This window comes from Temnothorax americanus, unplaced genomic scaffold (genome assembly GCF_048541705.1).
Source record: "Temnothorax americanus isolate GAGA-0224 unplaced genomic scaffold, ASM4854170v1 Scaffold2, whole genome shotgun sequence".
Lineage (NCBI taxonomy): Eukaryota > Metazoa > Arthropoda > Insecta > Hymenoptera > Formicidae > Temnothorax > Temnothorax americanus.
In genome coordinates, this window is record NW_027509338.1 from 8,156,401 (window position 1) to 8,179,932 (window position 23,532).

The 23,532-nt window shown below is 44.7% G+C and overlaps 1 long non-coding RNA gene across 5 annotated transcripts in view; it reads left to right on the forward strand.

The window, feature by feature from the left end:
- Nucleotides 1-23,532, forward strand: part of LOC143896803 (uncharacterized) — a 216,227-nt gene that overhangs the window by 19,429 nt on the left and 173,266 nt on the right. The window lies entirely within an intron of this gene.

Genomic DNA, 23,532 nt, shown 5'->3' on the forward strand with positions numbered 1-23,532 from the left:
CGGATCTCCGCCCATACACGAAGTCAAATATTTTCGCCGCGTCTTTATAAAGATGAACCGAGGGGTTTTGAGGGGACTCGTCGTTTGGGTATTCTCTCCCCAGATAATTGAGATAATAATTAACACCTTATAAATATGATGCACCTTTTTTACGAAATATATAATTTCGCAAGCGGGCTTACATTAATTGCAAGAAGCTTACAATGCAAATTATGCAAATTTATCGCATATTGTTATAATTTTATGACAGTCACGCATAGTTTCTCGTAGTTTCCTTCTTGTATAATGCTTATACCAACATGTAATTATCATTGAGTCGCTGCCAATAATAAAAGACAGAGGGTAAGTTACCCGTATTATACTACCAGAAGTAAGTGACCATGACAGTCTTATATCCTAACAAGTTTCTCAACCTAACGCAGGTATACAAAAGCAATCATACATATAGGGATGTTGATTGTTTTTAACTTTCTTGCTGTGTTCGCTAAAACTTCAATCGTGCGATAAAGATAACATATAGTGCATTATATAATGTCCCTATACTCTTAATATTTTTTGAGACAGTCAGAAGACTTTTCTTCAAGCATGATTTTAAAATTACAATGCCTAAATTGCATCGCATTTTCATTAAAAATAAATTTATTTTGCGGATGTTGTTTGTTTATATGGCATTCGACAGTTATAAATTCGTTTTTATCTTTTTTTGTCAATGGCTTGAAAAAAGTTTATGTCATCAACAGCTCTCTCTCTCTTTCGGGCCAAATTTTTTAAAACTTTTTTATTTTAATTATAATATTTATAAAAAAAAAGCAAAATTATTATTACAAATGACTATCATTTTTAACGAGAAAATCTTATGTTTCTTCTACCAATTAAATTTCGATGAAATATCAACACATTTCGAGAGATCATTAGCCATTGAAAGCTGATGATTATAACAGTAGTCGCAAACTTTTGACCTCATACGCTTTTATATTACAACGTGTGAGCTTCTTTGTATGTTTAGTCAGAGCTGGCACGTCGCGCTGCCTCTATACGCGTGATACGTGTCCGGTTGCGTGCGTTCTCGCGCCCGAGTGCGTATATACGCAGACCGGCCAAGTGCCGTGAAATGTACAGCTGTTAACCCGCAGCTAAAAAGCATACTAAATAACCGCCGTTAAAGGCCGCATAATGATTGCTACGGGATGTGCGGAGCGTCGTTATACTCGTCGCTACATCCGACACGCATAGTCCATCCGAGAAATTGACAGCGCGCACCGCAGGTGAGTGTGCGCCTGATCTCGATTAATATCACGAGACCCGACCGAAACGCGATCGACGTTAACGAACACCGGCGAGACCCCGCCGGTTGCGCACCTCACCGCGAGGTGTAATTGCCCGGACGCAAACTATCCGTTCGTCTGTCTGTAAGAAAGAAAGAAAGAAAGAAAGAAAGGAAAGAAAGTGCTTCCTTCTATTCGTCGGCATAGATAACGTTCCGCTTCCATTTGCAATGCAAAGTGATTGTGAATTGCGCACGATGGAAGTGCATTTCGCGTTAGAAGGTGCGACGCTTCGCTGAGTAAGCTTCACGTACTTATACGAGCGAGAAATTGCTCGCGAGTTCCTGTCTCCCGCGCGCATTTTCAGCTGTAACCGGGCGGCCGTGCGGTGGCAACGTGGCAACTTCGCCGATATGCCTAGTTCAATGACACACGGGAAGCCCCTTAAAACTATTTGCGTGTCAACGATGCGACGATCGCCGCCACGGATATACGGAAACAACGGACAACGGTGCTATCTCGAAATACACGTACGTTTTCCTCCCGTTCCCTCGTTAACCAGTTATTATAGGTTAGTCGGTTACAGGAACGAGGTCGAGTGAGAAGTTTCGATCGCCAGTTTCGATGAAACTGTCAACTGAAGTCAACGTCGGTAGTTTATCGCTTCCTCGTCCTGAAATCTTAAGGAATCGAACATGCAATCGATCATACGAATGCGTAGCAAAGTTATATATCTTTGGAGATCGATGACATATCTTCATGTACACGCGCCACTCTCTGCGTTCACTCTCTTTTGCGCATGTAGCATTATTTATTTGAGAACTTTGGATTATATATATTTGCTGCTCTTGCGACGAAATTCCATCGCATCGTTTGCAAGTGCGAAGACACAATTTAATGGAGCGCACTAAAACGAACTCTCCTATTGACACACCTACCTTACTTTTAGGTTGTTGCCTCGCGAGTGCAATCGTAAACGAATTAAAGATTTCCACGCGGGTTGTAAACCGATACAATTAAACCGGCTAAGAAGGGCTGTAAAGGGTTGTAAAAGGCAATTAACGCGTGGCGTGTGACTAGGATTATAAGTCACTCGGGCTGTTACAGCTGTCGCTGTAAAAACTGCGTCCTGGCGCGCTCGATTACCTTCCTTTTTACCAGAACTCTTCAATTTTTATCGCGATCTGCAGCGCGAGATAGCAACTTTTATTAATTCTCTCACAATCAGCTTTGTACAGAGTGTCTTTTAATTTAGCTTTAACTGCGCCGTCCTAACGTTCGTTTTTATGGAGAGAGGGAGAGAGAAAAACGCGGTATAACGACGACCAGCAATGGCATTCGTGGATCTCGACAGGGCACATTGTATTTTATAAAGCAAGGGGTGTCTCTGATGCGTGAGATAAGATCGACGACGTTATTTAGAGGGTTTCTGTACAGTTACTTCTTCGCACGACCGAGGAATTATAATGATGTCGGATTTAACGTGCGTGTCTAACTCCATATCGTTCTGCGCCTACAAAATTTTAATTTGCGTTGTAAGTACTATGAAAAATATAGAAAGACCAGTGACCCCGACTTCACTGTATATATAAAAGGCGATCATATTAAAATATTATTAAAAAAACAAAAACATATTTCAGATCTCTCCCACTGTGTTCGTGTCGATAGAACTTTAAAAATATTGAAGAGATGGGTTGCAACAATTTATAAATATGTAACGTTTGTAATCGATAATGCGATCGACGATTACCGCGGTGATACCGCAACTAACGTAAGCCACGCGCGATCATTCTGGAAGAAAATTGTGAAAGAATTAAAATGCAAGAAACTACGCAAGAACTACCTTGGAAACTGCCTTGTTCTTTGGACGATCACAAATCACTCAGTGTCTGGCGTTAATCGCACACATAGCACATGATTTCATTGAGCAATCTCACCACGAAAGGACATCATTATCTGATACCACAATAGATGAGTAACATTTACAAAGAAACAATGATGATTCCACAAAGAAATCTTTAAGAAAGAATAACTTTGATGAAGGCCATATTAAAGATTTCCTTATAATATTTAAGGAAATCTTTAGCCAGATTAAAATATTATAATAGAAAGTGATGGTTTTATTTTAGTGAATAAAAGAAAGAGATAACAGAGGCAGCTTTACACATATTATCTTTCAGTAATAAACTCGCACATTTATATAAATATTATCTGATACAGATAAGTAACATTTACAAAGAAACAACGATAATCCCACAAAGAAATCTTTATGGAAGAATAACATTGACGAAGGCCAGATTAAAATATTATATTAGAAAGAGTGATGGTTTCATTTTTGTAAAGATTAAAAGGAAGAGATAACAGAGCTTTATACATGTTATCTTCCACTAATAAACTTGCACATTTATCACGCACTTAAAGAAATTGAGTTCTGTTGATCGAAAACAAATTATCTTCGTAGGAAGGAAAGAGAGCGTGTCACAAGTGTGTCCCCTGATGCAGTTTCGGATCTCCACGATCGAAGAAGAACCGTAGGAAGAAGATCACGAAGAAGCGACACGAACAACCACGGGAAGAGAGGGAGGGAAGAGTCCAGGGAAGTTGACGAGAGAGAGAACGTAACGGGGAATGTGCGCGCGGTCGCTCGCCTGGAATTAAGGCTCAGCAGGAATGAAGGATGGAGGAGAATGAGGATAGGAATGGTCCAACTTGGAAGGACGAGAGGTAAGCGGGGCACCGGTAGAGAATGTCAGAAGACGAGACGACCGTTCTCCGTTGATGGATGGAACCGTACATCCCCAATGGCGTCGATATATCCGTCGACGCGCTTTTGTCCTCGTTACAACGACGACATCCTTCGTCGCGGGCTGCTCGTCCGCGATCGACGGAATCGTTTGAACCACCGACATCGCCGCCAATGACGCGCGGGTAGGAACGTCCAGTTTTTCACGATGAGACAAGTGTCGCCCGACACCATTGCCTCCCCTCGCGAAAACCACATTCACGAGTGCTACCTGCGCCAAAGGGATCTTCTGACTGTTGACGTGCTTCCAGGCTGGACGAGAATGACTCTCGGTGATATGCGCATCTCATACTTCTATTCCCCACAAGGACGCCCAATGATACCGAGTCGAGCGTACCAGTCTAATCTTATGGACACGAAAACACAGTCATTAATTCAAAATCATGAAATACCCTGCTCGCCCCACCAGTGAACCAGCGGACGGTCTCATCAGCGCCGGCGAGCATTAAGATGGCAACGCTTCAGATTATGATTACGTTACGATTGTCGGTTATTAGTTATTAAAGCGTATGGCGAGCGTTATGGCCGGCGGCTTCCAGGAAGCCTCTGCACCGAAAGTCTCGCTATACAGTCCAATCGGTCCGCCTTTTGCGCCTTCGTCAAAGCTTAATAGAGTTTATTGTTTTACGACCCAATTATAGATTACTTTTACGAGGCGACTGCCCCGGCCGCATATACAGACTAATCGTACGTTTCTAATGAATCTAACAAAAAAGCCTCACAAATTTCCTGCCGCGTTTTCTCTTCCCTTTGCATCCCTTCCCCCACCCCTTTTATCACCATTAACTTCTTTCTCGATCCTTTCTCGCTACAAATTTTACCTTCCCTCCTTCGCGCCTCCCTTTGCTTTTATTACATCTCACGTCTCTTTCCTCGATCCGCGATTCTCCTAATCTGTATAGTTACTCAAATTAATTTATTTTCAATCGCGCCTCGGTATCTTGTCTGCATTCGTATCGGATTTCGCACACCAATCATGCTTCGTCTATATCTGTGAACTTATGTTTGCGACGGTGTGAAAATGTTAGCTGCTACCAGAAGATCTTTCGAGTCTCTTCGAAAGGGACAACGCGCTCAGTTCCATCAGCGCATCTGCTTCTTAAAGAAGCCGAGACGGCACAGCGATGTTATCGGCGAAGGAGTTGAGGGAGAGAGAGAGAGATATTTCGTAGTTTTACCACGTTTTCGGTTTTCGTGCGGTTGAAAGCAAAAGGAAAGGGGATCCTTATGCGGCCGGTCCTCTATTCGTCTCCTTCTCTCGGGGACCGTCGTCGGGACGTGCACCGGAAACCCTGCACGGACCACGGAGTTTTATCTCGAATGCATCTGACACCCGCGCCTTGTTCTCCATGGCACTTGCACGAGACGTATCCACCAAAATGTGCGCGCATCTTGCACGTACACGCGTATGTCTCTCATCTCCTCTCTTCATGGCGGACAGGTCAGGGTCACGAGAACTGCTCCGGCCGGTTTTCTAGAAGACAAAGGTGTGACTAGCTTGTCAGAAAATTGAAGTTTGCCATTACGACATTATTCTAACTTTGAAACTGCGCGTGATACTCTCTGATATGAATTACAAACGCAAACGTAATGATATATACAATTTATAATTTAAAATACTTGCAATTTGACGATAGTATTGATCGAATATGCTCTTTAATGTGCGCACATTATATTGCTTTCAAGCTTGAGGGAAGAATTACACCACAGTTCATAAATAACGTTCGCAAACGCCGATTCCCTGCGGGACGCGGAGATAGAGAAGAATAAAGAGATCGGTTCTGGTGGTCAGCGGTGAACGTCGGTTTTATCGGTAAGGGTGTCGAGAAGATAGACATCGCCAGGGAATACGGTAACCAATGCGAGATCACCGCCACCGGGCGAGATAACATCTTACCAGCAATACAGATCGTTTACCAGTTGATCGAAGATTGTTGCGGATACCTTTTGCGCTGTCCCTTCGGTATCGTTCTGCATAGACGCAATTAGATCCGTCGGCAGTCGGCACGAACAAAAGAATCGGACGATTTTGGGTCAAACCACACGAAAAAAGGAACAATTTTGAAAGGCCAATCCTCGTGTAAATCTATCGTCGACAGTTCGATATACCTGTGATATACTTAGAAATCTAGCAAGGACAAGAGTGTTATATTCCGAGGAATCGTAAAAATAAGAGAATCGAAAAAGAATGTGCATGAAGCGTAAAGATTTAAACGTATTTAACGGAGTTCCACGACGGTTATAACGACGTTTCGACCATACATTGTTTATGAATAATGCGGAGAAGCCGCGTTATATACATATGTATTCACGTCAGCAAAACCGCTGCCATTAAGTCGGCGCCCGGTTTCGCGCGCAGGAACAGGAAACGCGGCGCGTAAAATACCACCAAGTTGATCCTCTTGCGCGCGTTTAATAGCAGAGATCGACGCGCGGACATGCAGCGGCGCGGCGATGTTCAAAGGAACGGACATTCGCGAGCGAGACGAGATTGTCGAGGAGGGAAGACAAGCAAGAAGAAGAAGAAGAAGAAGAAGAACAAAAGAAAAGAAGAGAAAGTCGGACGACAGAGAAAGAGAGAAGGTGAGAGAGAAGGGGGGAGAGAGAGAGAGAGAAAGAGAAAGGGACAAAACTTGAGGAAAAGGCGCAAGCCGGGGGAAGGTCCTTATAGTCGGTACGGAGATCGGCCTTAATTAACTCCAAGTCGGCGAGGAGGAGAGCTCGTTTGCGAGCGCCGATTGCCGGCGATCCACGAAGACGGCGACTTGGTCGATGACGAGGACAAGCACGAAGTCGGAGACGAGGAGAAGACGGGCTGGGAATCGGGAGAGCGGGGAGCGGGCTCTTGGTGGCCCCTGGGTGGCCAGAGATTCCAGTTTCTCGATAATTGGTCGAGCTGTTTCGACACCCAACCACACCAAGCCACACGAGTATGAGGAATAAATCGAATACGCGCGCGAGCTCCTCTTATGGCCCTCTCTCTACCTACACTACGGTAGGGCTCCGGGGGCAAGGGCGAATGGCCGGGGGCAGATGCGCTCGTATGATACCGGAACGGACGACACGCTCGGAACGATGCCTACCTACGACCGTTATAGCACCAGTCTGTTCAAAGGAGTGACACAATTAATTTGGGACTATAACACCGCCGCGAGGATGCGATCCGTCTGGATTACCAGCTTTATCACGAAAGAGATAGCAGTGGATATCGGATAGACGAGGTCTAAAAGTAAATTTCGTATGGCTTAAATTTATCTAGAAACAACGAGAATAACGAGATATGTACGTATTATCGTATTATTTATTTTCAAATTATTTATCTTTTACCGTTATTTTTATAAAAGAAAAGCAATTAACATAGAAAAATCGATAATATCAGTTCGCAAATTAAAAGAAAGAGAAAGAGATTTTATTGGCAATCAGATTTGGAGGATCTTTCCATTGACTTGACGATGTCATCGCATTCGTCACGAGGATCGCGTTCTGATCGAGCCGGCTAGTCGACAGACTCGCTCGATAGGGCGTCTCCAGCCGCTTTTAAGGGTGAATTGTTCGAGGGTGGCTCTTCTCAGTGCACCGGCAGCACAGCTGACTCATCTCCGTCTCGTATACTCGGAGCTGTATCGGTATCACCCCATGCGTTATCGCGTCTCAGCCACCCCGGCCACCCCACAGCGTCACCCTCTCTCCTTCCGCAGCGACCCCACCGTATGTCTGTAGCATTCAGCAGAAGCACGCAAAATTTCGTTCGTCCTCCTTCCCTCGCCTTTCCGTTCAGCTTGTCAAGGGCGAGTAATGCGTATTCTCTACCCACCCCGCTATTCAGCGGGGCGACCGTGTCACGTTTATTCGTTTGTGAAATTAGTGCTGGTTTTGTCATGTTTAGGTTGACCGCCGCGCCGGCGAGAAGGGTTCCTTCCGCTTCTTGGACAATCTTGGGTACAAGAAACGATTCCTCCGTCTCATATAATCGATAATCGTAATTGGTCCTCAAGTCGAAAATTGCTTACAACGTATCATATTTTATCACGCGTTCTGTTTTATTTTATAAAAATATTTTATTTTAAAAAGAATTGCCGAAAATGTTCATAATCTTATCAAAAAATTGACGCAATAATAATTTTAATATAGAATTTTGTTTATATTTATAAATTTAACTTCAAATATGTTCTTTTTTTTAACTACTCAAACCATGATTTCAATAAATTCATTAGAACTGTATCGGCGTCGAGCTCCCGATGAAAGGGACCGTTCCGTCGGAGTCGGGGATCTTTTTTTTTTCCTGTGTGGAGGTCTTCGCAAATTTCACGGACCGATGTCGTCCCCGTTGAGATCGGCGATCGTGCTGATGACGTGAGTCAATTGTCACGCGAGCCGTGGCTTAATCCAATCGACCGGCGACGACCTTAATGCCGGATTTTGTCGGGCTCGCTTCTCTTTCTTTTCAACGTTCTCTTCGTTCTCGCTCTTGCTCTTAGATGCCGTCGAGCGTGCTGTCAAAAAGTGCGAAAGCTTAATTGGTAGAATTGGATCTTTCACTCGGCTGCTCGCAATCAGATGATCCCCGCAGTTTAGATCGTCGAATCGACCATGCGGGGCGCGGCCCGACGTAACCGACGCCGACCAAGTGTCTCTCAGCCGTAACGGGCTTACCAGCTTCTGGATTATACAGAGAACAACTATAGATAACTTTATACGCGAGAAAAACTGGTCGCCGGTCGCTCTGGCACTCTGGTGAATCCCTTGAAGCGATTCTTACATCGTATCCAGAAATCGTTCGACAAATGCTTAAGTTTCACTACAAAATTGAAACAATCACCGATAATAATGTTTCGTATAATTTATTACTTTTATATACATAAACTGTCAGAATTAACAACAAACGTTAATCTTTATTTATATTTGCAGTATTTTATTACTTAATTTTATTTTACACAAAATCTGGAAAATAACATGTCAAATTACATATTAACATTAGAATTTATCACCGTCACATCGACTGCCGAAATGACATTAACGATAAGCATTCGTGGAATCTTTTACTGTTGCGCAAAGAAAATTTCACTTATACCGGAGAATTTTCAGTCGAGCGTCCAAAACCGCGCGACGTTTTTGCCCTGGATGCATTTCCTCATACACTCGGACCGAGCAGAACCAGCCAAGCTACACAGGAGCTAACGATTACACGCGTTTTTGCTTCCGGTCAGGCAACTACTCGTAGGATGTTTCACTCGACTGTGCGTTATCTTCTCTTTCAAAAAACACCGAGCACTAGCATGTGCGTCCATTCATATTCGCATAATCTCGTAAATGCTGCTTTTTTCCATTTTTTATCATCATTAATTGAAACTTATAAGAATTTAATTTTAATCGTTTTATTTCTAATCTTTTCTTTTACCTAATTACTACTTATTAGTCATATAGAAAATATTACGATGCTTAAAGATATTCTATTATCTAAAATTATGTATTATACAATACAACATTCAGACACTATTTGATTATACTAAAAATGTTTAGCATCACAGTTCACGTAAAGCAAGTTTGATAAGATGCCATCTTTGCCCCAAGGCATCGTCGATAGTCGCAAGATGAGATCCGAGCCACCGCGATTTGTTTTAATTGCGGATCGATTTTGCAGGTCGCGATCGCCAACGACGAAATTCATTATCCCCCGTTATCTCGGCTCATCGACGGGGAACATCCACGTTGTAAACACCGTTTCTTAACTACTCGCATTAAGTGTTTCGACAGCGTTACTCTTTTCCCGGTTCGATGCAATTAAATAAGTGCAGAATCGCGCTCGTAACGAAACCGCGATTTGCGCAAGATATAACAAAATCATTAACTCTCACGGTGAAATCGAACTATAATCGATTTACGTGGAAATTTCTCACTCTCTCGATAGGGAGAAGTAACGACGAAAGAGTTGCCGGACAAATCCAACTAATAAAATCAACACCTAAAAATCATCGAAATCATTCTACAAGTCTTTATTTACATTAATGAGTTCTACTTTTATTTGAAAGTCTAAATATTATCCTTATTAGCCGACTAATCTGGTCTAGATTTTATCTTTAATGCGAATATACGACTATATAATTCAATTTAATTTCGAAACATATAATCACGTATTCTCAAGATTGAAATCCCTCTAGTTGGCTTAATATGAGAGTAAAAAAATATTTTCGAAGCGATGACGCGACGCGAGATCGAGCATTTTATAGCTCGCGAGCAAAAATTTTCCTCGCTTTTGACATTCGACTTGGGACGATCTTGTTGCGAGATACGATCAGTCCAAAGGTAGTCGATGCCTGGACGTTAGGGCAGAAGAGAAGGCGCGGAGCAGCTGTTTCAGTCTCACCTGTTGTTTCTCACCCTAATTATGGCCTGGTACCTGCCTATAAAGCGACGATATATGTATAGATACACGTATATACTCATACACTCGTAATGGAGTGCGCGCGTACCGTTGATGGACAAGATTTATCGACTCGTTTAGCCCTTTTCGCGGGACCACACAAGAAATTAGCCGGGACTAAAGAGACACTCCCTCAACATCGTTAGCACCTTCCGTCTTTCGTCGCCGTGCTATTTTCTATGCATTTTAATGAATCCTTTTTTTTTTTCTAATCAACATTCCGAAGAATTTCCTGAAATTAAGTAATATCTTAATTCGTCATGCATATCTGATGCTATGCCATTCGTACAATTAACGCATTGAGCCAATTTTATACAACACATTTAATAATTTTATGTCTGTAAAACCCGTACTTTATGATCGACTATCGATTCGGCATTTATTTTGGCCGATTTATATGCGCTTCGATCCGTGACATTTCTTATATTTCCAGTTCCAATTACAGATCCAAGAGTTTTGCAAGGTGCAATGTGTCATTAACGACTGTCTTAAGACGGATATTACGTGATTATCTGCGCATTAAAATTCAGTAGTGACGGTGGATAATTCATTGCTTATCTTTTTTTTTCCACGTGAAAACGTTAAAGGTAGCGTTTTATTATGTATACGCGATCGACAAAAACAAGGAGGGAATAAAATGTCCATCGAGTCCAAGTGTGATGTAGAGCCTCGTGTCGGCGAGCAACATTGTAGCTCATCCATCGATTAGTATCTCACTTTCGTACTGAGAAAACGATGCGGTAGGCATCTTATCCGTAACCGATCTTTACACACATCGCTTAGCGAATAACGTATCATCAAAGTGCAGCGATTCTAATTATATTCCTAAAACTCTTTATCTCCGCTTTTATTATCTGCTGACGCATTGGTAATGACACACTTTGCAACACGTGCGCTAATAAATGCGACTGCTTACAGATAATGTATTCGAGCATCGATTTGTCGTTATAACTCGGAGATCCCGCGTTTTTTACGCGTATCAATTACGTGAAGGCACACTACACTGCAAAAACCTTTCTGGCATCATTAAAAGAAAAAAATATTCTCTGAAGAAGATGGAGATATTCTAAGTCTGAATACGACGCAATCCTGCGCAAGTTCTTTTTTTTCCAAATAAATTATAGATCCAATAATATGCCGTTTTTCTTTTTTTTGCGTACGTGTATCGTTGATATATTAAATTGTTATACATAACTGCGATTAGGAGATTACGGCGACATATCGATATCAAGGTGTCCGTCGTCCAACTTTTTCATCCATTTTATTCGCAATCCGTCACGCGGTCGCACGAACGCGCATAATTACGACGGAAGGGGGGACTCGAGTTAAACGGTCGAGTTCATAACTCACCGTTTATCGGTTTTTCTCGCGGCGAAGCTAACGAGCGGTTTCATTACACGGCTGACGATAAGGGAAGACGAGAGAGAGAGAGGACATGCACCGGCCTCGTCGTTGTTGTCGATGTTATCGAATAAGTGCCGAGATATCTGTTTGCTGTTCGATAATGCAGACAGTCGGACGGTCGGTCGGTGTGACCGTCGGACAAACTCTCCTCGACCTCGCGCCGCGCGTTTTCAAGGTTGTCGCACCCGCATATCCTTCAGCAGAAATAAAGGATAAGAGCTAATCGTTCGCGCGCCGCGCGAGACCGATGTCGCGCGCGCGTACTACCTGAATAAATACGTACCCGTACCGCATGCGTATTTGCGAGCGTGGAGCTCTTAAAGATATTAATCGTGCATGTCGGTGCTTTGCATAATTTTGTAATGCATCCCGTCAACGGTCGATAACATCTTTCGCACGGCGCGACGCGGCCGTGGCGCGGTCTCGCCGCAGGAAAACGCACGTGGGTGTTTTATATGTGAAATCGTTTCCACGTATAGCCCCGAACGACCAGCTTGTAAGTCTCTGCCTGAAACTACCTCGCGTCGCGAGGTAATTTTCTAGATAAAGCGCGAAACCTCATCGCCGCAGGAATTTATATCAACATTCGCAATTTTTCGACGATCATCCAAAAATATGGGGAGCGAGAAAGAGTGGCGTTTTAGACGGAGGGATGCATACGGGCGCGAATTCGACCGTTCCTGATGTGCGATCGATACAAACATTACAAACTTGCGCCGCGGAAGAAAAGATCGTCGATGCCGCAAGTCAATTGACGATCTATTTCTCTAACGACGACAGATGACCTCATCTCTGCCTGCCATAATAGCCGGTCCGCTGAAAAACCAGCGTCATTTTTCGCGGTTAGTATCCTTTTTTCAGTCGACTCCTTAATTGCCCCGCATCTAAAGATCAGTCCGCTTCCACGAGTAGCACGCGCGTCGCCGATAATAAAGTGCTTGCCAGAATAATAATCGACCGCACAAAGGATCCATTATTCAAACGATAGAGAGAAAGAGAAAGAGAGAAGGAGAGAAGGCGCAAGACAGTACTGTCGATAATCGATGCTGCCATACTCAGCGAATAAGTTGTTTCGACCGCGGCGTTTGGCAAAAATTACTCCGACGGCGAATTTATTGCGGGGACACGCCGCGTCGCATCGCCGGCGCCGCGCCGTCGTGTGGGGTTCGGAGCGCGGGGCCCCCTCATCGGCGTGGGCCCGCTGATGACAGCTCACGGCGAACTGGTCTTATTAGGCCCACGCGTGACTTCAATCTGGTTCAGTAATGCAAGAACTCGTACCGTTCGTGTCTCCAAGATTTTCTTCGTTCCCAAGATATCTCCTTACTTCGATTTTCAATTATTATCGGAGAAAAAAATTATAATTATTAAAAGCATCATCATTCTCTCAATCTACATATTTTTTTCTTGCAGCGATTATTATACGGAATTCTTTCGTTTAACACTACAAACGTCGAAGCTGCGTTAGCTGTCGGGTCATTAGGGAATGAAAATTTAAACGTTTCCGCGAATTAAGCCGTAAATAACACGTCATCGTAAAGGGATCTGTGTGGTTCCTGGACACCTTTGTGCTGTCTCCGTTTGCAACAAACTATCATCGCGTTGGGGGGGACCATGTGGTACCTCGCGTGGCTGACTGAAACACACCGTACTCCGGTTGAACGGCTAACGCGAGCAAAGCATTCCCGCGCGTCGCCTTCTATTTGCCCGATAATTTAACGCAACGTCGGCTCTCTCGTCCACGGCTCGAGCCATTCGCGTCCCATTTTACATTTTCGATTAGCCGAAACGCGACGCACCCTGTCCGCTCTCTTATTAACGCGTCTCTATATTCCAACTAGTGCCGGATGGATTTCTCTCTCTCTCTCTCTCTCTCTCTCTCTCTCTCTCTCTCTCTCTCTCATCGTCCGCGCTTCTATTTTCTCTTTTCCTCCTTCTACATCGCGGCTTTCTCTGTTTCGCCGGCTCGCTCTCACCGCCTCGCGTCGCCGACCAGAGCAATAAATTTTCGCGCGCCGACACCGAGCAATATTTCCTTGCCGTTTGTACGCGCCAGTTCCTCTTTTTGTCGAGGGGGCTCCGTACACGCGGATAAACGCTCCGCGTATTACGGTTAAACGCCGCGAAAAAAAGGCGCACCCGGTACCATTTCAATTTGCGAAATGGTGCTGCGTTCGCCATTGCCGCCGCCGTCGCCGCTGCCACGAGCGAGTTTAAGGCCTTTGCACACACAAATCTGCATAAGAACATAAGCACGCTGCAAAGTATCTTGACCAATGAAAGGGCTAACATAAGTTATTGTAGATATATTGTGGCTCAGAACTTACGTTGAAAGGCTCATTACTCGAGAGCTTAAACCCTGCTAATTGCGAATTATTGTTTGCGTCCTCGCAATGTCATTTTGCAAAATAAGAACAAAAACTTCTTTAAAAAATTGAATATTAAGAAGATTAAATGGAAATATCGCGTGACAGTCGACGCGGCAAAAAGCTTTATTATTCACATTAGCCCGCACGTGTATGAAACGACTCTGCTGTGCACCATGCAGGTACTATCAGCTATAAACCTTAATCACCATATCGAATTACGATCAGCTTTTCCCATTCCTCTACGTCTGATATATGGTCTAATTGTAAGTGCAAAGATGGCAGAAAACTCGCACACGCCAAAGAACAAAAATTGCATGTTACATATTTTATCATCTGTTCGTTAAAATAATATAACACATAAAGATAAGAAATAGTTTGCAATGTATATTCTTATATGATATAACTTTATAATATTTTCAATATTAAATTTGCTAAAGTACATGTCTCTTAAGACGTACGCGTCGCGCGCGGAGATGCAACATGGCGATTATATAGCTCGTAGCGCAAAAACGACGTCTCGCTGAGTGGATACCTGTTTCCTGTCTTCCGTCCAGAGAAAGTCTCGGCGAATTTTTTGGCGCTTAGCCCGACGGAAGGATAAAAGAACGGGGCAAGGAGGGAGGGAAGGAGCGAAAGAGAGAGAGAGAGAGAGAGAGAGAGAGAGAGAGAGAGAGAGAGAGAGAGAGAGAGAGAGAGAGAGAGAGAGAGAGAGAGAGAAAGAGGAACGAACCCAAGGAGGAATCAGCCGCGACGCGACGCCGACACGGAGCGGAGCGGCCGCGGCCGCGGCGCGGCGCGGAGCGGCGCTTTGCGCAGAGCGCCGTAAATCCTGTTACATCGTGCCGACGAGGCGAGGAGAGCGGCGCAGGTGTTGCCGAGGTATCCTCGTTATTTATTGATTTACTTAATTCGGCCAAAGAGGACCGTGGGCCCCTCGGCGTTTGAAGAGAGCCGGCTCATTTCGTGATTAAAAGACGTTACGGACGCCTCGGCGCAGCATGTGTGTGGTGGCGGGATTCTACCTCCCCCTTCGTATATTTTCGTGCTTAACGGCTCTCGCCTTTCTCAGTTTATTGCTATTAGACGATGAAAAAAGAAAGAGAGAGAGAGAGAGAGACAGAGAGAAAAGGAGCGAGAGAGAAAGCGAGAGAGGGGAGAAGAGAAAGGCAGGAGGTGACCATGGTGAGCAGACTTGCGACCCGGGAGAAGAAATTAACGCGAGAAATCGTCGAGATCGGCGACCGGAAATCGAGGAAAAAATATAGCTCGTCTCGGACGTGTTCTCGGGTCGTAACTCTGCAACGATTGAACATTCCGCGGGAATACGCCTGAGTTTTCGGAATCATCGAGCACCGTTCTCGAATTGCGTAATTATAAAAAAAAAACTTATAGGTTTAAGCGAGACAGATTGTTAATCACGATTCTTAAAGAATCATTCTTCATAATCCAAACGTTAACGTTAATGGTACGGAGACATGGAAAGAAATTATCCTCTCTCTTCCTCGCTCCTTCTATACCCGCGTTTAATTATATTCGCAAAAAATATCTATATCGCAACGCGTCACATCGCCATTGAGCGGTCGAACGTGCCGATGCGCGCCATATGAAATTAAAATATCGAGAGCAGCGCACGACGTAAAAGAGCGCGGCGGCGGCGGCTGCTGGCGCAGAGCTGCGCGACGACGCGACGAGGGTCGACTCGATGAAATTAATTAAGCCAATTTTTTTCGCCGTCGTATAATTACGATTTACAATCCCTAATTTCAATTACGTCCCAATTAAGTCGGCAGCGAGCACACCATCAGCGAGCGCCGCGCTCGGTTATGTTTATTATTTCCCCGGGATCGCGGGTTATGCGTTCACCTCGTTCGCGGAAAGTCAACGAGCGAATTAACGCGCGGCGGACTTGCTCGCGGAATATTCCCCGCGCGCTCCCGCTCCGGCTCCCACGGTTCCGTGGATCATATCGGCTCGCGTGATTGCCGGCCTCGCCGCTGCTGGTCTACGTCGTAAAAAGGGGCCATCGGCGAGACCGGTAAACGCCCGGATCAGCGTCGCCGTTTTAAATACCGAGAGGGGAGACACTTTTCATATTCCGCTGCTCCACCACCGGTGCCTGCTGGTCGGCCCGATCGAGCTGGTTGTAATTAGCGGGATCGGAGCTGACCGGTGCGCGCCGATTACGATTGCGCGCTGGAATTCACCTCCGTTCGTTCGCTGGGAGAGATCCCATATTCTCGCTTTTTTCCCGTCGCGCGAATGGCACAGTACGAGGGGAAACTGATCCTCTTGGACGTGATCTAGGTCGTTCTTAGCTTAATTTGCTACGTGCTTCGCGGTGCGCGCGCCGGTGTGGAAGATTACCCGTATCCGTATTTTATCGTTGCGAAAAATCTATTTCCCGAGGAAGTTACGAGCAAGATCGGGGCACGCAGCTAGAGATATGAATAAAATTTAGTACTAGTATTTTATATACCTGATAGAGATACATTAACGATCACAATTTTAATCTAAAGTTACAAATTTGATACAGGTTTTTAAATGGCTATAAAAAATTGTTCGCGTAGAATTCCCGCATATATATGTTTCCATATTCGCATTATCCTTTCTTCCTTCTACAACGCCGCTACACCGGGCCTTGAGAGAGAGAGATATGCGAGAAGAGATTGAATATGGAAAGTGACGAGAGAAGTATCCGGATACAATGAGAGGGATGGCAAGACCCAGCGCGACGGCGAAATACGACAAAATAAAAAGTACCGTTCGACTGGCTGGCGCGGAGAGGCGCATATATAGGAGAAGGGAGAAATAGTAGAGCCCAAGGGGCCCGTGAGCGGTGCCCGTCGGGTCCTTCGCCGCAGGGGGTCTCACACGTACGCGGCAACACACTCGACCGAAAAACCAACATCGGCGCCGACAAATAACTACCCATATTATCCGATCTTGTAGGCTACCATCTCACCACGAGTCCTTTGTGAGAGGTCTCAGCGTTATATGTATGACGCTACGCCGTAGGAGCGTAGGGCCCCGTGGCGGACGCGCCATGGTGAAATACCACGCCGGTCGACATGTTTGACGAGTCAGCCTCTTTCCTCGCTCCGCGTCTCGCCTTTTCCTTTAGTCTCTCGCCGTTTGTCTCCGACGTCTATCTCGCGCACACAACCAACCGCAGATCTTACTAATTACTACGGCAGGTATTTTCGATGAAACGCCGAATTTAATCTTCGATTCATTTGATCCCTGGGAATGTGAGCGAATCATCCTCTCTCATTTGAATTCGTGATACATATAGATGCGGAAATTGAAATACGAATTTCTCGTACAGTTCAATAGCTTTTAATTCCAAGTTTTCAGAAATTTTATCTATATATTTCGATCGTGTAGCATATTAATGTTTTTCATTAATATATTTATCATTAATATTATTATATCATTAATACATCATTATCTTTGATATATTAGTGTTTTTCATTAATGTATTTATCCATCTTTTATTCTAATGTGGTAACTTTAATAATTTAGAGTTTCTAGTCTCGTTATGAATCATTTGCTTAATTTTTGCTTGAACTATAGTCAGTTAATATATAAAGGATGTTGAAGTTCTTCGAAGAAGCTTGGGGCACAATCGGAATGCTTCTCGAGGTCGGCAACAAGCCTAAAGCCTAAAGCGTTCTCACTCGCGACATCGATTGTAAATCAGGGCAAATTGATCGCAAATCAGTGACGGGACGCGGAGAGTCCCTCCCACGCGATTCGACCGAGAATGAAAAGAGCGCTGTTCTTCTCGGACTAGTACAAGTTATGCGTAAATGAGCCTTGCGTCGCAAATCTGGTAAATTCAACATATTAGCCACAGTAAGGAATTCTGTATCTTTATCTCGATTCACAAAATCCAATAATCCAATTTAAAAAAAATATATATAAAGCGCTTTATACTACGCGATCCTCTTTTCCATTTAAAAGTTATGTCAGCCCAGTATGAAATACCAATTTACGCCCAGATTGGGTCCAGCGTACGTCACGAATGTCGAATTAACGCACGCGAGACACGCAGTTCCGCCGCTCGCCGGAGTCGTTGCAGCCGGTGGGCATTATAGCGCACCGTGGGCCTCTTTAGAAGACTGCACCTTAAGGCGGCGGCATCGGTGCCCACAAACGCGCCGACAAACGCTGTCTCACTAGAAACTTCTCCTACCACCGGCCACTACCGCTCCACAACCTTGCCCCCCCCCCCCCGGTCCTCTTTGACATACACGTATACGCGATCGCGTATACGGCCTGTTCACCGAGCTCGTGTGAAGGTCCTCCGACGTGTTTACGCGGAGTTTGGATTTTTGAATGATCCCCATTCGCGACGACCAGGTGCTAATCAGGATCGTTGGAAGGAGGTTATTCGTGACAGCCGCTTTGCCCTCTTGATTTGAACGACGGATTCAAATTTCTCTTGGTAGAAACCGTTTGCTACCATCGCGATAATACACGAGCTTTATGCAATATAGAAACTCTTGATTGAAATTGTTTCACTGTCGAAACAAACGCATATATCAAAGTTATCAATTCCAGTAGCCTGGTAGCGTTGCTCACGACGCGACGGCCGGGTGTCGCGGGTGTCGCTGTCGAAATGCAGAAGGAACGAGAATAAATCCGTGGAACGACGTGGAAATGGGCGTGGAGGGATGCCGGTAGGAAAAAAATGACGAAAAATGCGAACTTCTCACCGTTCGGCCGGCGACAAAGGGCTGCTGCACAATCGCCGCGGAAGATAAATCTCTCCGTCTCTGTTTCTCTGTCCCTCCACCCCCGTCTTCCTCTTCCTCCTTCTTGCTCGCTCGCTCGTTCGTCCGCTCTCTCCGGATCTCCTCTGGGTGTTCCTCCGCAGCCGGGATCGAGTCGAACTCCCTTCTGACTTGGGCAGCCGCGTTCTCTCCCGCTTGGCTCTCATTTACACTACGAGCGGCAGGATTTACTGGCCGCAGAATACAATGCGGACCTGTCCGTGTCCATCCACCGAGACCGGGAGCCGTCCTCTAGTCGTGTACCTCTTCGCCGTGGCTATACATATCCGCCCTCTGCGGCACGTCGCCGGCACAGAAAAGACGAAGAGAGAAGGTAGAAACAGAGGGGAAGAGAAGAACGGCACCGTCGGACTCTCGGAGTATTTTACGCCTGGTCGAGTAAGTTCTGCGCGAGTGCTACTCGTGCGAAGGAAGTCGCAAAACAGATGGTCGCGATGACCGTCTCTTGAAGACGCGAAGAGCTGAACCTATACGAGGATTAACTTCCACGATTTCTATTCCGATGAAATAAACGACGTAAACAAGTTGAGGATGAAATTTTATCGTATACGCGCGAAAAAGAGAACTGAAAATTGCGAAAGAGATCCTCACGTTAACGGCGTACGTGTAATTTTTGTTTTTACATTTTTTTTCACAAAAGAATGCTGTAGATGCTGCAGATAATGTTGAAACGTGATTTAACATTCACGAGAAAAACGAAGAGCGGCCTCGACTTTTAGAGGCGGCCGATCTTTGTCATCGCGCGCCACGAAGAACTTCGGTATATAAACTGGTTCGCGAGGAGGAATTCGAGCCTCCCGTTAGCGCGGAGAGACGACGCATAGAGCGGTGAGCGATGTAGAAGAAACGTGATACCGACAGCGTCAATAATTAATACGTTTCAATATGAGTTTCCGCCAAACGGATCGTTCGTTCGTTCGTTCGGTCCGATCGAATGGCGGAGCCTCAATTTCTCGGATCGATGATCATCCTCGATCGTCTTCGCGGACGTCAGACGTACCGACGTGTACCTAGCGATGGCTCGAGTCGGCTCTCGAGAGGCCGCGCACACGTGGCCGACATCAGAGGCCCGAAGCCGCCGACGAGCCGGTCACTTTGCATAGTTTAGAGTCGTGACACCTACCAGTGTCAATTAAGCGCGGCCATTGAAAGTGCAGACAATGTCCTTCATCGGGAATAAGACGGTGGAAATTTCTCGAGTATCCTAAAGATGCTGCTCCGCTATTCAAATATCGATTGTCGCAAGGTCAACAGCTTTAATAGTTGCAATTTTTGTTTAATATAATTGCGCAAAATTCTGTCGAAGGGTCATAAATTTTAGTACATTAGTGTGAGATTGCTCACGTTAAAAAAAAAACTTGCCGATATATGATATATCGATGTTATGATATATCGATTTTAATATTATATATCGATGTTTACGAATGAATATTATTAGCATTCGTACGCGTTGATTACGCCATTAACCGCTGCTTGATTAGGAATCTTGTAGAGATCGATTATTGCGTTTTCTAAATTTACACAAATTGGTGATCATCTTCAACGGGTCTCGCGTCTCCTAAATCATACAACACGTAATATTTTAGTGTTGCTGAACCGGATGGAGATACGATTGGAACTAATTAAATTCGTTACGGCGTTGTCTATACAGATATCCGAAAACAGAGTCTCTATAATTCGATTTAACGGAATACTAATAATAAAAAATTCCATCAAAATGTAAACTTCTTAATTTTATTCAGCCTTCGCGCGTCAGTTCTTTTTCTGAAAAATGTTTCTACATCGTCAAAAATAATCTACAGTCTTTCTTTAATAAAAAAAAATCTATCGAGTTTTATTAAAGGGCACACCGTCAGTCCGTACGATCGATAATCATCTTCGACAGGTCGGCTGTCTCGATAGAACTCGGCGATTCGCGCAGCTCGTCGAAGGCTTCAGAAGACGAAAGCCGACTACTTTGCATAGTTTAGTGCGGCGACACCTCCCGGTGTCAATTAAATCCTCGTCGCTATCGGGCTGCCAAGTGGACCGCGCGGCGCGGTTCTTCGAAACTTGGAGGATTCTAATTCCCTCGAGGACACGGACCTCGCGAGGACTGGACCGGCAATGCCGGATCGTGTCTGTTCGCCGATCAAAGACGGCCACCGTGCATTCCGATTGCTTCCTAATCTCTCTCTCGTTCCCGAGGAAGTCCGGGGGCTTCTCTTCGAGAATCGGAGTCCGCGTGGTCGTTTTCTCTGCGCCTCTTCGTCTCTACTCGCAGGACATTTGGCTTTTAATTGATGCCTTTTAGAGAGAAGTTTCTCATTAAGTTTTCGCAAAAAGCGAAAGATGCACGGAGATGGCACACATTATTATCATAGATAACATAACGATTGTCATAATGGGTCACATCGAGTTTTTCCTTTTAAAAATGATATTCGGTAGCTGTGAAATTAATGCACCTCGTTGCGTTTTAGCACAGATATAATAGAGAACGAATAGATATCAACAGAGGGAATTATGATCGCGAGAGCGCGCGATCGACAAATTCTTCGACATGTTCCGGTTGAAACGACTGCGAAATTGCGCATTTGTAAAACTTTCTCGGAGCACTTCCCGACATGGCTTTCGTAGAAAAATGGCTCGGGTGAGAATCTAGACGAGATAGCGGGTCCTCTCTACAGGAAGCCTCGAGGTCCTGGGCGAACCAATTTGTATGCTGATGGCTATCTCTCCGCGGAGAATAATTTATAAACGATATTAAACCGAGCTCTTTTAGCGGAACACGCCACGTGGTGTGTGGTGGTTGCTTGGTACCGACTAATTCCTCTTTCTCCCTTCGCTGCCACCCTCGTCCTTTACCATTAGCTCAATCGTAAACCGCATTGACATGCGGTAAGACCTTTAAAACTTGTACTCCAGCAATGCAATCTGTCATGGTTGCAGCGACAGCGTAGCTACGAAAATTGCTACTATGCAAATTTTAATGCCTCCCTCCATTGGAAAGCAATAAGCAATCGATTTCGCGATACAAGAGCAAAATGAGTTTGATCGAAATCCTTTCGGGTCGTGCACGTTACGAGGATATAAATTATTTTGTGCGCGCAAGGAATATCACGGTAAACGTTAATAATTGCCTAGGGTTCCTTATTACGTTACGTTATAGATCCGATCGCGGCGTAAGACGCATCACCATCGTGATCGCGTCGATTACTCACGAGCTCATTAACGGCGTTCTGATGAAATCGAGAAGCAAGATGTTATAAAAATCGGACGATGTGCGATAGTGTGCCTTCCGCCTTTTCCCTTCCTTCAGATGGTCGTTAACCCTGTCGCTGCCAGTCTGCAGAACGCAGTGCGACGTACAGTGCATCAACCATAAATGACAGTTTTTGTTTTACGTGCATAACTTTGGTGTTTTTATGAATCAATGAATTAGATTATTAGATTGAACGGAAATGATTCCACGATATAACGAAGTAATATCCTAGCACGTTGTAGCACGCGGGAAATTACTGAGAGATCCTTAATTGTTCGCGGGAATTAATTGTTTGACTCTTAAATTCTCCCATAAATCCATCCGTCTTATCGTGCGTGACTTTTACTATCGCGACAAACGTGCGTTATGGCTCTATAAAACGCAATATTCAGCATCGTGAATCAACTTATTATTGTAATACAGTCATTCGCATTCGTGTTCAGCTCGCTGCCGGGCGACTCTCCTCGGTGACGCGGTTTAGCATACTGCGACACGAAAGTCTCTTCGATTTTCGTCGTGAAATAAAATCGCCGCCGCTCCGATCGCCCTTTTCGTCTCCGCCCTTTCTAATCTTGCTCCTTTCATATTAATTTACTCATCGTTCGGCGAAAGCGCTTACGTGACACGAAAGTCGCCGCAAAATGCAAGCGTTTCAAATTACCGGGATAATCGAGAAATCGCGATTGCTCCGTTTCTGGCAACGATGTCGGAATAGACACGTGGTTGACAAAAGGAGAATTCTTCCTCGCCACAATTTATTTTCTGTGAAGGAGCCCTGTGTCCGAGAAAGACACAACCACGTAATTCGAGAGTCATGATAGAAAACCTCAAAATTAACTTTTTCACGTGCCAGCACTGTGTCAAATATATTTTTAAAAAATCAAATTTAGAACGCAATAACATTCTCCAACAATTTTATTCCGTTATCGACACTCCACGTCATTTTATTTTTATTTGACAGTCTTAGCTTCCCGTCGTTGCAAAATATTATAATTATTCGCACTTATATAGGAGTTACGTCGCATGGTATACGTGAAAGCGACAACAGTTTGAGTTATAATGTGACGAAACTTATGCACGGCCGTCTAATTACCTATATAATACCCCTAATTGTCTCGCTGCAAGGAATTGTTAGGCTGCTTGCTTCAAACAAGGCCGTATTCATTAACTTTTTATCTACGTAATCATCGGAATTTACCTTTGCGCCATGGCGCGGAAATGCGAATTCATCGG